The sequence below is a fragment of the Sorex araneus genome, chromosome 7 (assembly GCF_027595985.1).
Source record: "Sorex araneus isolate mSorAra2 chromosome 7, mSorAra2.pri, whole genome shotgun sequence".
NCBI classification, from domain to species: Eukaryota; Metazoa; Chordata; class Mammalia; order Eulipotyphla; family Soricidae; genus Sorex; species Sorex araneus.
Genome location: NC_073308.1, coordinates 72,705,335 through 72,721,129, shown reverse-complemented (window position 1 = coordinate 72,721,129; position 15,795 = coordinate 72,705,335).

Below are 15,795 nucleotides of genomic sequence, written 5' to 3'. Positions count from 1 at the left end.
GCCTTGTGGATATCTCTTGATCACCTGCTTTTCTAGCTGGTAATCTCTAAGCCAGAAGTAAATCTCCTACCATTCAAATAAGGGGCTTTACAATCTTGGCAAGTGCCTTACTGAAATATGTATCGTTGGGTCAATTTCTCCAAATATTCTGATTGGGCTGTTTAGATGCTGAATTTCTCTGCAAAAGTGTGTATGCCAGTGTCCTGGGCACGAGTTTAGGGGAGAGAATGGGAAGAGCTGCACGTTTCTCTGTTATCAGTCTGCCTCTTGAGAGTCATCCCCTCTGCGGCAAGGGACTGGGCCTTTGGATTACACAGTGATGGGGGTGTTGGCTGTCATAAACGGGCATGGCTTAAGATAAAACAGCATCTTCTGCTGAAAATAATTCCTAAATCATTTTTTTTTCTCTTTTGGATCACACCTGGCAATGCACAGGGGTTACTTCTGGCTCTGCACTGAAGAATTATGCCTGGCGGTGCTCAGGGGACCATGCGGGATGCTGGGAATCTAACCTGGGTGGGCCGTGTGCAAGAAAAACGCCCTACCCACTTTGCTTTTTCTCTAGCCCCAGCTAACGCGTTTTTGATCCTCTCCGTTGATACTCTGCTGAATCAGTAAGTCTACTGTTTCCCTTGATTGGACAGAACTCTAATGCTCAGAGTTTTACGTAACTGGGCTTGATGATAAACTCTTACCTTTATTGTCAAGATTTGCATGTGGAAAACATATCCTAGTAAACTGCATACCCTGGAGGTTTGGGGAGAGGAAGTTACTGTCTGGATGCTTTCCTATCAATCCGAACCACACAGGAAAGCCAGCCATTTTCCCCGGAAGGATGCAAAAGCAAAGACCTGGAGTCAAATCCCACCTTCCAAAGCAAGGCCGCTCTACCCTTTCATTCAGCGGTCTAGCGTAGATGCTTTAGGGAAGGTGCCTTGCTCAGAAATAGAGGGAAGCTGTGTATTCGAAAAATAAATTACGAAGGGCCGCACGGTGGTTCTCCTGCCGCCTGAGTTCAGTGGTCTCCGCCTCTCCCCCCACTCCGGGGAGGCCAATAGTAATGGGCGGACAGAGGAAGGAACAGGGCCAGGCTGGTTAGTCTCAGTTGTAGTTTATTCCATTCCCACCTCCGTTCTCCTCTGGTCCTCCTCTGGATCCTCCTTCCTCGGTCCCCCTCATCCTCATCATGGGTCCTGCTCCGTCATACTTCTTCCTGCCTCTGCCTCCCCATTCTACTCCATTCCCTTGCTGACTCCCCCAGCCCACTCTTCCAGCCCAGTTAAATCCCAAAGCATGAGGGGTTGGGGCTTACACTTAGGTGTGGTCACAATCAACAGGGGTAAAGTCCTTCCCTCAGGGGAAGCTTCCTCTTTTTTTTTTATCTTTAATTTTATTTGTATTTGTTTATTTATTTATTATTATTTTTTTCACACAGCAGAGCCTGGCAAGCTCCCAGTGGCATATCCGATATGCCAAAAACAGTAACAACCAGTCTCACAATGGAGACGTTACTGGTGACTGCTCAAGCAAAATCGATGAGCAATGGGATGACAGTGACAGTGATTTTGTGTTTTAATGATTCATCGTGAGGTACAGTTAGAGACTTCAAACTTTTGTGCTTACGTTTCAGCCATACAATGATTGAGTACCCAAACCTCCACCAGTGCCCTGTTCGCTACCACCAATATTCCCCGTATCCCTCCCATCACCTCCCCATCACCCCCGCTCCCCACCCCACCCCCTGCCTCTGTGGCTGTTGCATTTCCTTTCACTCTCTTTCTCCTTTAAGGTGTTGTGGTCTGCAATGCAAGTATTAAGTGTCCTAGGGCAGATTCTCATTCAGTCGAACAACCCACCCAAGAGCAAAATCCCACAGGTGTGTCTCTCCTCTCCTTGTCCAACAAACATATAAACATCCATAATATTAATCAGTTTGTATGTACACAGCAAGAGATATATTAAGCTTATAGAATTGTTCTCCTGGAGCTATCTCACTATAGATCTCAGACTATAGTGCTCAGGCCAGATTAGTCTTTCCTAACCCTAGCAGGGTCCTAATATCTTCATTACTTTTTGGATCATGACAGCATTTGTCCATGATCATGCTCTTAACTTAGTTAAGTATTGTGCTTTGGCCTGGCCCATTTCAATGCCAGGGTAGCTCAAAGCTTGCCCTGGATCCATTCAGTCCCTCATCAGGACCCTGTTTTTGGGGTGCTAGGAACAATGGGCAACTGAGGCTTAAGTCAAAAAAGTAGATGCCCAGGAGTGAAAGTTATTCAGAGTCAATTAACTCCCAAGCTATACAAGCATAATATTAACTCTCTTCCTGTGTCTATAGAAAAAGAACATTGCTGTGAAGTAAATTATGCAAAACGCATAAGGAGAGGAGAAAGGCAATATTTCACTCATGAATACAAGTCAAGTTTCCTTAGAAAGATCTGTCCTTGCAAGTTAACAGAGTCTGATTAGGGGAAAAGGGTGATAGACCGGTTGGGGAAGAGAGCACAGAGAAGAGTCTACAGATAAACACAGAGGAATGGGAGTGACTCTGGAGCACTGTGGTGGGTGTAATCCAATAAACCTAAGCTCCCTGTGGCAAGGGAGAAAGGACAGACCAACGTTATCCTACAGGAAGCAGAGCAAGTGGATAAGTGGATATGTTTTTTTTCCCCCTATTCAAGTCTAGCTTCTAACACACTAGTTGTCTCCTCTCGGATGAATTGGGAGCCTCTGGAGGATGGAGGAGGCTGGCAACCACAAGTGAGCCTTCTCGGGGGTATTGAGACATTCGAGCTACCAGTGAAAGCACCTTTCAGGAACCATGCCGGGAATGGTACAAAGCACGACCTAGGGCTAAGAACAGAGGAATAAGGACTATTCGTCATGCTCAGACACTAGTCTGCTCAGACACTCGGTCATGCTCAGACACTAGTTTTAGAGGGAACTTTTTTTTTTTTTGACCAAGCAACAAAACAACACAATCGAATAGTTAACATAAATGAGCCATAGCACTTTTTGAAATTTTAAGTGGATCTTGGGATCAGTTTGCCTTCTCCCCAGCTATTCCTCTTAATAGCTGTATGACCTTGAGTATGTTGTTTTTGTCTTCTTTAAATTTGTTTTTCAGCACAAGTGAGCACTAATACAACATCTGTCCTTTAGTGGCTGTGAGAATTCCAAGAGGCAATTTAAGAGATGTAAATAACCCATTGTCTAGAAAATTCTTAGTTACAGCTTTATTAGTAGTAGTCAGATGTCATAAATAGTTCATTATTAATAAAATTACAGTGGTTTTATTAGTATAGCTGCAGTTTATCAATTTGTCAACTAAAAAGCATATGGTTTCTACGATACTGAACTCATTCTGAATGTCTTAAATGCAGTGAAAATACCACCAGTTTTTTTTTTTTTCTGACAAATTCCCCAATTCCTTTAAAAAATACAAAAGGCACTTCTTTCCTTCATTTTTCTATCAGGCCATAACAAACAGTGCCAAAATTTACTTTTGACTCTGCACTCAGGGACTTCCCGCTAGGTGTGGGGGATCATATGGGGTGCTGGAGATTGGACCCAGACTGACCACATGCAAGACAAGTGGACACCAGCTGTCTTGTCTCTCCGACACCCCCTACTGACATTCCTTACGACTGTTTTGCTTTTAGAAGAGAGAACCGCCCAGAAGAGGAAGACACTGTGCCTCAGTGCAATCTCTGTCTAGATGTCATCCCAAGAGGAACATGAAGGATGACCACATCCTTCTTTTGGTCCTTTCCTGAGCACTGAATAAATCAGTGGTTTAAATAAGCTTATTCTCCACTCACTGGACCAATTCAGTGGATGATAAATGCTGCTCGGTATTGCATGAGAAGTTTTAGATTCAGAAAATCATTTATTTGTATATGGATTAGTATTTGTCTTCGTAAACGAATGAGTCTGATAGCTTTCAATGTTCACTCCTTATTAAATCAGAACACCAACTTTGAAATAAAACTCTGTTTTAAAAGAAAAAGCTAATTACAAAAATGCTAAAGCTTTCCTCAGCAAGCTAGAATACTTAATGTCTAATACTCCAGTTTCTTTCTTAGAAAATAAGATAACTGGTTTTAAGTCTCCTAAAAATTCCTCCCACAATTGCTTTCTAAATTAAACTAATCCCCGCCATCTCTCAACCATTTCTCTTTCTTTGTAGAATTATAAGAAGAGACTGTGCACTTACACATGCTAAGATATAATTTCCCAAAGTCTGTGCCTGTCCAATTTTTCTAATAGCTCAGAGATCCTAATATAGTTCCTACGTTCAGGGCATATAAAACCTGTCAACATTAAAATCATCTTTTTATTTTTCTGACTGCCTCCTACCCTGATCTAACCTCCCTCTCCATTTTTATTTTAAAATGTATTTAGCTCTTAGGACGTTGCTCAGACTTTTATTCTTCTAGCGGCCTAGAGCCAAGAATTTGGCTCTTCAAAATATTAAACTCATTTAACTCACATTTATTTCACATTTGAAAATAAATCACTGAATATTCTATTTATATTTCCTTTGATTAAAGTGGACTATTGAAGTTGTTTCTCTTCATTACATTAATATAAACTTTAAAGTATTCTAATTTCTATACCAGGGTATTAAGAAATATATTTCATGTTGCCTTAAGTTCATTTCCCCTAGCAAGAAATTATTTCTATACTAAATCATTAACTCCAACCCTATTATTCATGAAATTTTATATAAAAACTTTTCATAGTACAAACAAACATCATACTAAGTATTATTATTTAGGAATAAATCCTCACTTTTGTTTCCAACTTTCTTTTGTAGTCCCAAACCAAAAAACTGTATATTTTATAAAGTTTTAATTTTAAGTCACCCTTAATCAGTGATAGCACAGTAGGTAGGGCGTTTGCCTTGCTCTCGGCTGCCCTGGATTTGATTCTTCCGTCCCTCTCGGAGAGACTGGCAAGCTACTGAGAACATCTCGCCTGCATGGCAGAACCTGGCAAGCTCACCGTGGCGTATTTGGTATGCCACAAACAATAACAACAAGCCTCTCATGATGGAGACTTTACTGGTGCCCTTTCAAGCAAATCGATGAGCAATGGGATGGCAGTGTCACAGTGATTCTTAACCAGCAATCCCCCAGGTCACTCTTTATCAGAATAGTGGTGTGCACTTGAGAAAACCTGCCGTGATCAAGTCTAAGAAAGAGTTTTACATTTTGCAATGTACACAGGCATTATAGAAGCTTTATGAATATGGTAGTCACAATGCTCACTTAACTCAACGTTCTGCAATGCTATTTAAAACATTTGAATATGTAAATTTAATTGCTATTCATTGAGGAAAACAATATGTTTAACATTTACTGTGTATCAGACTTTATTCAAAGGGGAAGAAAACTAGAAGTTCGATATATATACATATGTATATATATTGGTGTATTATGTATGTGACATACATATGTATATATCGGTGTACTATGTATCTGATATACATATGTATACATAAACCTAGGGATCTGATATATATGAAATACTGGTCTTAAAATTAAAGGTCTCTTCTTAATATCTTAAAATGAGCTTCAATTATTAAAATTCAGTTTTAAATATTTTGAGTGTCGTAGAGATCAGGCTTTCAGGCCCTGGGGTGGTCAGTCCCTGAGACCTTCTCCGAAAAGGCCACTTCAGTCCAGACTTGGCCCTCAGAGCACGGTGTTAGACTGCTAACCTCCATGCCTTTACAGATTCTGTCAGTTGGTTTGACCAGGGACATTTCTGTCCTGCTAAGTGTTTTATTCTGTCCTAATACAATGTTAAGAAATTAATCACTGGGTCCGAGAAATAGTGCAGCGGGAAAGGCATTTCCTTTGCACAAGTCCCACCAGGCCTCAGTCAATCTCCGGCATCTCACATGGTCTTCCGATCCCTGCCAGGAGTGATTCCTGAGCACAGAGTCAGGAGTAAGTCCTGAGAATCACTGGATGTGACCTCAAAACAACAACTAATGGAATCAATTATCAATTAAGTGCCATACGTAGCGTGTTATCAATAAGTAAGTAAATAACCGAGAAATCCTAGTGCGCACACTATAGGTCAGAGACAAATATGCAATAACTCAGATGTGCTTCCTACCTCAGAGAAATAGATCAAGTTCAGCATCTCTCATGTCCCTGCTTCAGCCCTTTCCCATCTCCGGGCCTAAACCTGATCTAAAATCACACTGTCAAGTATTTCATTTTAAAGCCAATATGTTTACGAACCGAACTTTTCCCCACATCCCGAGAACTGCTATTACCCCTCATCACTGTCATGCCCTTATCCTCAAAGAGAATCTCTGTGGACGCTGCTCTCTGTCCCCCCTAAAACCACACTTCACTCACCATGAGCACCTCGCCCTCCTCACACAATCTCACTGAAGTGGAGGTCAGACTCAGCATCTTTCTCTTAACTTTCATTCCCAATCAACTTTGCTTTGATGTGTTCACATTTGAAAATACATTACAATTAAACTAGCCTCTGTTTAGTGCCTCCCCCACATGATCGATCAAACAATACTTTTTTTCAACCCTCTCTGCCCATCGAGCTTAACTGGGATGAATTAACATGTGTGAATTCTTCCTCTTTTTTGTTCTGTTCATCTACTTTATTATCTCCTCAATCTTATGATCTTCTTTGAAAGCATCTTTGTCACGTCCCTGCATTATCATCATAGCTTCCCTACTGTTTTCATTGCATTTCTTTTCCTCTTTTTCACTCTAGCCAGAGGGATATGTGTGAGAATGTGACACCACTGCTACTATTCCTGTTAGAGGGACATGCAGAGGGGATAGCTACATTGTAAAAATAATTCAAAATTGCAGAGAAAGACACCATGCTCCATATGGTCCTATTTCTGGTGCCAGAACCATATAATCTACATTAACTTTCCTACTGAATCAAATTTTGTTTTGACTCTTGCAGGAAGGAAGTAAAAGAAATGATCTTGAAGAGAATAGTTCCTAGGCATTAATACTTTTGCTCCTTTTTCTGTACAGATTGGGCAGAATCAACCCCCCCCCCACACACACACACACCAACTCCCCATTCCCCACCGTTCCACTCTCTTTAAGCTAAGAGCATTGTGTGGAGGATTCAATCGAGTCTCTGGTGAAGAATTTATGCCTGTGAGGATGGGACGGGAAGGCAGGACGCAGGGAAGCTGAGAACCCAGCAGCTGTCAGCCCTCTATCCAGGTCAGGGGAATAGTGTCTCTGCAGACAGAGAGGGCGGCGGGCCTCAGAACACTTGCGTCAGAAGGTATGAGAGAGGAGACAAGTTCCAAGACTGTGGTAAAATGAGCATTTCCACCTTCCCAGACTAGCCCAAATTAGGAAACTGAACATGCTGCTGCTGTGGGGCAGTGAGAAGCGCCCACAGATGTTCCCGTGGGCGAGGCAGCTTTCAGATGCGGGCTGCACAGGAAGCCACTGGCAGAGCGGACAGAGAGGAGACACGGGCGAGTTGCAAAGCCAGGGGGTCTTGCAGTGGGCAGCTGTTGCTGGCCCCTTCTCCCTCTCAGCACACAAGGGGACACAGCAAACACTCAGAGGCAGGGAGGGAGAGAGGGAGAAAAGGGGAGAGGAGGAGATGGGGAAAGAAAGAGAGGGAGAGAGGGGGAGAGGGAGAAAAGGGGAGAGGAGGAGATGGGGAAAGAAAGAGAGGGAGAGAGGGGGAGAGGGAGAGGGAGGAAAGAGAGGGAGAGAGGAAAAGAGAGAGAGGGAGAGATAAAGAGAGAGGGGGAGAGAGAGGGAGAAAGAGGGGGAGTGAGAGGGAGAGAGAGAGAGAGAGGGAGAGAGAGAGATAGATAGAGAGAGAGAGAGAGAGAGAGAGAGAGAGAGAGAGAGAGAGAGAGAGAGAGAGGGAGAGGGAGGGAGAGAGTCCATAGACGCAGGCTGGGGTGGGTCAGGTAGGCAAATGGAGGGAAACTGTGCCACTGGTGCTGATAAATGAGGACGGGTGTGGGAACACTGTACAACTGAAATTCAATCATGAGCAAATTTGTAAGCGAATCACAGTGATTGAATTAAAAACAAAAAAGTTAAGGTAAGACTCAAGCTCCACAGCGCCATCCCCCAAGGGCCTTACTGAAGTCAGTCAGAACCTGATGGGTTTTTTGTTTGTTTGTTTTGTTTTTGTTTTGTTTATTTTGGGTCCCACCCGGCAATGCACAGGAGTTACTCCTGGCTTATGCACTCAGGAATGACTCCTGGCGGTGCGCGGGGACCATATGGGATGCTGGAAATCAAACCCGGGTCAGCCGCGTGCAGGGCAAACGCCCTACCTGCTGTGCTATCACTCCAGCCCCAGAACCTGATGTTTTGAAGCTGACCTCAGAATGACAGAGGCAAAAGGTTTGTCCCTTATTGACTATACATAGATGTTTCCACATCTGAAATATTTAGTTTATTCGATCAGAAGCCTACATTTTGGTTACGTATTGAGATCCCACATTACACATGTTGGGTGCCCTGTTCTTACTACATGATCAATGAGGTCGCAAGCACCAACGCTGATCTTAGATGCTGGTGGGAATATACTGGGGTCACTGAATTGAGACACTACCCAGAAGCCGCAGGAGTCAGGGCTGTGCTGACCGTGGGAGTGTCAAGAAAGCTTCAACTGAGGGGATGTTGAGTATTGTGACTTCAAGGTCTGTAGTATGAGTCAGAGCCCATGGTCCCAACCTCTCAGCCATCTCTGTGTTAGCGATCTCTGCTCTATTTTCCAATAAGTTTTAAACACTGCCAATCACTTAATTCGTCATCTGGAATGTTACCAAGATTGCTATATGCTGACTATGCGGGACCTTTGACCTTGTCACCCTGCTTTTCTTCCTTTCATTATCTGTTCTATGAAAACCTCATTTCCTGAAAGTCTCTTAATTCTACGCACATGGATCAATATCCAGGTCATGTCAAACCCTCTCTTCCCCCATCTCATCCTGTTCGTTCAATATTTCTAGCCCTGGTAATTTACCTGTAAAATAACAAATGTTATATAAAGCTAAGCACAGAAACTATTTTTAATTTTACTTGATTTTGCAGAGAAAATATTCAAATAGTAATAGTTGTTCTTATTTTAAAGACACAAACTCTAAAAGCAATCTGTAGTATTTTCAATTATATTTTAAATAAATAGAAGAGGTCATTATTCCATAATAAATTAGGAATGAAACATAAATTTTGTTTTGTTTTGTTTTTGAGGGGTAGGGGCACAACTGGCAGTGGTGAGGGGTCACTCCTGGTGGAGTGTGGGGGAATCCAGGTGAGGTGCCCAGGAGCAAAGCCTTGGGTAGCAAGGACATAACTTGCTGTACTATTTTCACAGCACTAGCACTAGTTTTAAAGTTTATTTAATAGAGAGTTGGGGACTTGGTAGCATTGAAGTGGTCCTTAACATATGGGCTTGAATAATAACTTTATTTATAGAAAATGTCTATTCAATTGCCATTGCATTAAACTTCTAAAGCTTGAACCCAAGAAGGAGCATTATGGCTTATTAATTTTAATTCAATTCCTTTCACTTTTGATGAATAATAGAACTTCTTGTCTACTCTAATACACATAAAACAGAATCTGAAAATATTACAACAGGGAAGCTTAATTCTTCAACTCTATCAGATTTTTTCTTAATTTATGTTTCCCCTTCATTTATTTCTCTTTGTTCATTTATCTTTCTGATACTGCTGAATGGAGTTTTAAAGTTTCCAAAATTGGAGCCGCAGTCAAAAGCTGTGCTTCTTTCAGCTAATGCTTCCCACGTACAACTTTCTAAACCAGTGTCCTTTTGCTTCAACTGTCACATTTTAAAATAAATTAGAGACTCACCATCCAGTGGCTATTGAAGTTCATGAATTAATTGACTTGAATGTTTTGGCTTTCTTTGATCTAAGCTATTTTCTCAGTAATACTGTGATTTACCTGACATTAAAGGGCAAACTGAGCAATGCGTTGCAGGAAACACATTCATATAAAGCAGCACCAGTATACTAATGAATGGCATTAATTGCACTTGGGGTATTTACATGGGAGGAAGATGCTAATATAACATTTTCTAGTATATATCAAATGTCAGATATTATTATCAATGTGCTTTCAACGGGAGACGCAATCATTTGCTTCTATTCACCTTCTCTATGCAGGCATTTTGGAAGATATCAGGAGGAAAGAATATAAGTGTATTTAAATAAGATCAAAATGGATATAGCCTAATTTTGGAATATATTGTCTCCTACTCCCTTCATTATAGAGGGAAAGAGAGTTTTTCCTGATTTTCATCATTTAAATTTAAAATGAAAAACTAAAAGTTTGAGAATGAGGGAATGAATTAATTTGGGCTTAAATAAGTGAACTTTTGCTATTATAATTTCAGACGAGGTAACAAAATTGAAAAAAAAATTCCAACTCCCTGCCTGCATTACTAGGGAAATCTTGATGCAAACATACATTTGTTACTTATAAACTTGTTTATTCAGTGAGTTCTCCTTGGCCCTGCCAGGGCAGCCTGCCTTGCATATTCACAGGCTCTTTTCAGTGTTTGCCTCCTAATGAAATAGGAGGTAGGGACGCTTAGTCATTACTCATGCTCAAAGAACAGAGCAAAAGCACTTACACATATTTATTAAATTCCTTTCGTATCTCTCCTTGTATTTTTGTACTTTATATTTTATTTCTACTTTCGTTACCATTCACACCCACATTGTGGCACTTATTTGCCAAAATGTACTATAGATATTTTTCTATAATCCTATCTTCTCGATTTAAGAAGCCTCTAAGAGTTTCTCTAATTCTGAATCATAAACTGATTTTAATATTTTGAGGATAGCACTGTAGCACTGTCATCCCGTTGTTCATCAATTTGGTTGAGTGGGCACCAGTATCTTCTCCATTGTGAGACTTCTTGATACTGCTTTTAACATACCAAATATGCCACGGGGAGCTTGCCAGACTCTGCCACGTGGGTGAGATACTCTCGGTAGCTTGGCAGGCTCTCGGAGACGGATGGAGGAATAGAACCCAGGTTGGCCGTGTGCAAGGCAAATGCCCTACCTGTTGTGCTATTGCTCCAGTCTATCCATTAGTACTAGTGTTGATTATTTTGAGGATGAGAAGTGATGCCAAATAAAGCCAAACTCCTGTACAAAGAACAAGTTAGGCTGACCCAAGCAGTGATCACCGGGTATGAGGGAGGAAAGAGGTGTGAGAATGGAGACTAATGTCAAACCTGTGACCTTCAATTACTATCACATCAATTAATATGAATTTACAGGAAACAACCACTGATGGGGCTGATTTCTTTTGGGGCATGAGTTGGGTAACACCTGGTCAAGGATTACTCCTGACTCTGTGCCTACGGTCATACTCATACTCAAAATGTATGTTTGCATCAAGATTTTCCTGTCCCTGTCACTGTCATCCCATTGTTCATCGATTTGCTCGAGCGGGCAGCAGTAACATCTCTATTGTGAGACTTGTTGTTACTGTTTTTGGCATATCGCATATACCATGGGTAGCTTGCCAGGCTCTGCTGTGCGGGCGGGATACTCTCGGTAGCTTGCTGGGCTCTCCGAGAGGGGCAGAGGAATTGAACCCACGTTGGCCACGTGCGAGGCAGACACCTTGCCCACTGTGCTATCCTTCCAGCCCCAAGAATTTCCTAGTTGGAATTTTTTTTCAATTTTATTACTAATCTGAAATTGTATGGGACAGCCTCGCAAGCTGCTCATGGTGTATCTATATGCCAAAGCCAGTAACCAGCTAAATCTCATTCCCCTGACCCTGAAGCCTTTAGAGGCTTCTAAAGTCTCAGGGATAGAACGAATGTAGAGGTTACTGAGACCGCTCGAGCCACTCAACGATCAACGGGATTTTGTGATGGTGATCGTGAATCTGAAATTATAATAGCAAAACTTCTCTTATTTAAGGCACTCTGCCTCCTGACAGTGTTTGGGACCTGGTGCATTGCTTGGGATCTTTACCCTGCAGGACAGGAACAACTCACGTGCCGTGATCCTTATATGATCTCTCTGCCACTAGTGGCTGAGGTATTTAGCAACAGTTTTATTCACATTTCCTAAAACTAGAGGGTACATTTACGCCCTTAAAATAAATCCTGACTAATAGTCTTTCAATGCAGAATAGAGCAAAGTGCTACACAGCAGAAGAATGGCTCCAAAACTCCTTGTTTGAAAGCTCGGAGCAGCTGTGCAGGTTTTCCCCTTAAGATAAACTAATTGTGCTGTTGTTGCTTCTGCTTGAGTTTCCGGGGAATGCAACAGAAAGGGTATTGATGAAAGTAAGTGGAATGGAAAGGGAGCAGGTGTGGAAAATGAAGTTGAGATTCAGAGAGTGATCTAGAACCTGATAAGCAATCTCAGTGCTTGCGATTAATACCAAGGAGACCAAGATCACCAAGAAAGAATGCAGCTTGTCTAAGGCCTGACATTCTAGATGTGGCAACAACTGTATTTTAAAGCACAAGAGACAGGAGATAAGAAAGAACTAATTCTATATCCCTTTTCTTCCTTGAGAGGATCTCAGCAACTGGACAGTCACCTAAGAGAGGGGTTCCAAGAGTTCCCAGGGGTGAGAATGCAAATCCCACCCTTCTAGGTTCACTTTGTGAAGGTTTGCACTGCTCTCTTACTTGTAATAGCATTTTTCACTATCCTACGAAGTATCTCTTGCATTTTTTCAACCCTGGCACTCGATATCCTCCTATTTATTTAGCTAAATTCTCATCATTCTTTAAGTATACATTTCAGGTCTAGTTCAGTTCAACTTTGTTTTAAACAGTGTAATTAGCAATGCTCATTCTCAATGATCAAGTACTTTCCTGCTAATTACAATTATAACTGGCAATGGTATACACCCTGGATCTAAAACTGTAGTAGGCATTTTACATTTAACTCATTTAAAATTCACACTGCCTTATAAGGAGAAACTTTATAATCAGAACCACAATGTTTAAAACTTTAGGGAAAAACTATTTAAAGTGTAGTACTTATGTTTCTCTAGTCACACAGCAATCTCCTTATGGAGAATTTATGTAAATTAAAATCTTTTCTTTCAATTTTTTAAAACACTATATTGGACATATGAAAGACATTAAACTCTCTTTTATCTGGGCATAAAAAAATGAATCTGAGGATATCACTTTATCTGATACACAGATTTCCTCTTGCTCCCATATCTCCAACAAATAAGCAGCACAAACCAATATAAAATTCATTATCTCACAAGTTTCTTTATGTCAGAAGCCAGAGTCAAGTGTGATCTAAGCACTATGCTTAAAGGGTCCCAGATCCCATAAATGTCGCCAAGCACGGGGATGAATTCCTTCTAAGATGTGCGGAACGTTGACCAAATCCTGTGGAGTCTGAGCCAGTTACATATATTTTCTTGTTGTCATTGGGGGCATATTTTCAATCCGAGTCCTCTTTCATTTTTGCAAATAAGACAACACCTCTCAGAGCTAACCAAAGCAGGGCTTATCTGTCTAGTGCTTAAAATCTCTGACTTAGGCACTAACTTTTATTTTTTTCCTTTTTGGGTCACACTTGGCGATGCACAGATGCACAGGGATTACTCCTGGCTCTGAACTCAGGAGTTACTCCTGGAGGTGCTCAGGGGACCATATGGGATGATGGGAATCAAACCTGCGTTGGCTGTGTACAAGGCAAATGCCCTACCCGCTCTGCTATCGCTCCAGCTCCTTGTTCACTCGCTCAATCTTCTACAGAAAGATGCAGAGCATTCTTTGCTTAAGAAATCCCATTATTAGAGTGGAGACACCTTTAGAATGTGAGCTCAAGCCTCAGTTAAAGAGAACTATAAGTAAATTATATCTGAAGGGTTCCTTTGACCTTGTGATATAATAGACTCCTAAGTTCTATGACTAAAGACATGGACATTTGCGGGAGCAAGGGGTGCAGGATTATTGTGTTTGTAACAGGTAACTTTGTTTTAACTCATTTGTGGCTAAAGGATCTTTCAAAGGAAACCAACATTGCAGCTTTTGTCCCAAATATTTTTAACAAAGTATATGGGGGTGAAAATGACCACTGCTAGGATAATATATAATATCTCTGCTATGGGTTCAACTTTATTTAAAGGTGTTTCTAAGAAAAAGGTACACTACTAATTAGCAAATAAACTTTATTAAAACACTGGAAATATATCTTTCTAATGGTAAAATGCCAACTGGTTAACAAGACTGTTAAAAAGAAAATTAAAATGTCTCTAAAGATTTCGCTCAAAGTACGACTTACCAGATTAACTGTTTTAAAGACTTCTGTTCATTTTGACAAACATTTGGTAAAAGTTTCATCCTATCAGATTGCAAAAGAAATGCCATGCTAATGTTTCCAGTGCTGTTATTGAGCCTACTCGTAATGTTCTTAGGAAGTTTAATAAAAGTTATTAGAACCTCAATACCCAAGGATAGAATCTTTATTTGTGTCCTTCAGAAATTAAACTATCCTTTCCCTCATTAGGATGTGCATAAGCCTCTTCATACCCACTTTTAAATTCAACCACTGACCATTGCTGGAGGACATCAACTGCACAAAACCCCGGCCTCGACTGACTTAGATCTAGCAGGGTCAACCCCCTCAATTTATAGAGCATAAAGGAACCTCTTCCCAGCTGTTAAGTTCTTTCAAGAATAAGTACCTCAGAACAAAGAGAAAAAAAAGACTTTCCCAAAGCAGTCAGCCTCAAGAGATCAGCAACACGTTATTACATTTCTGAAAAGGTGACTTAAAAAAATATGACCACACTTTTCACTTTCGCTATCAAAAGGCACGGAGCGTGCCCATGTCCCCGCTCCATCCTTAGTTCCCCACTGTTCCTGATCTTAGAGAAATTAAGATGATACTTCAGGGACCGTATTTACTCATTTCAATTCAGCACGTAAGCATGCAGTGTTTACTGTTCCTTAGGTTCACTTTAATTATAAGAAACTCTCTCCTAGAGTCTGGAGGCATAGGAGAGGGCAGAGTGTTTTCATTGCACGTATCCAGTGTGAGTCCCACCTTTGCCACACATGGAGACCCCAAGACCTAACGGGGGGAGTAAACCCTGAACACAGTGTCGGGAGTAAGTCCTGAGCACCACAGGATGTTGCCTCTCTCAAAAAAAAAAAAGAAAGAAAAGAAAAGAAAAAAGGAAAAAAGAGAAAAAAAAGAAAAGCAAAAGTGAAAAAGAGAGAAAATTATTTTTAAAAGTGACCTACTTATTTTCCCAAGCCTACAGATGTGTGGACACTAAAGTGTCACAGTAGAGGGACTTTAAAATAGTCATTCCTTGGTTATAAATGATTTGGGATATTTCATGAGAACAGAGAAAAGTCTAACCAAATAGTTCCCACGTTAAGCTGCCCCTGAAGGCGCCTGCTGGATAGTGCAGTGGGTAGAGCTCTCGTGTTGACAGGGTGGGCTGATCTGGCTTCCGTCGCTGGCTTCCCACAGCGTGCCCTGAGCCTGCCAGCCGGGAACCCTGAGTACTGCTGGGCGTGGCGCCCCACGAGCAGACAAAATCATGTCACTCTTCAGTCTCATGATTCTCAAAAGAACTTAAAAGTCGGCACTAAGGTGAGCACCTGTGGTAGAGAAATCCAGGCTTGGAGCAGGGGAAAACGTTGCTTAAAACTTGCAATGTGGTCAAGCACAACAAATCCCCAGCTCCAAAAGTGTTTCCTACAGATGACAATTATGCCAGCCCAGGTATTCCTTTGACACTCTTTTTCATTTATACC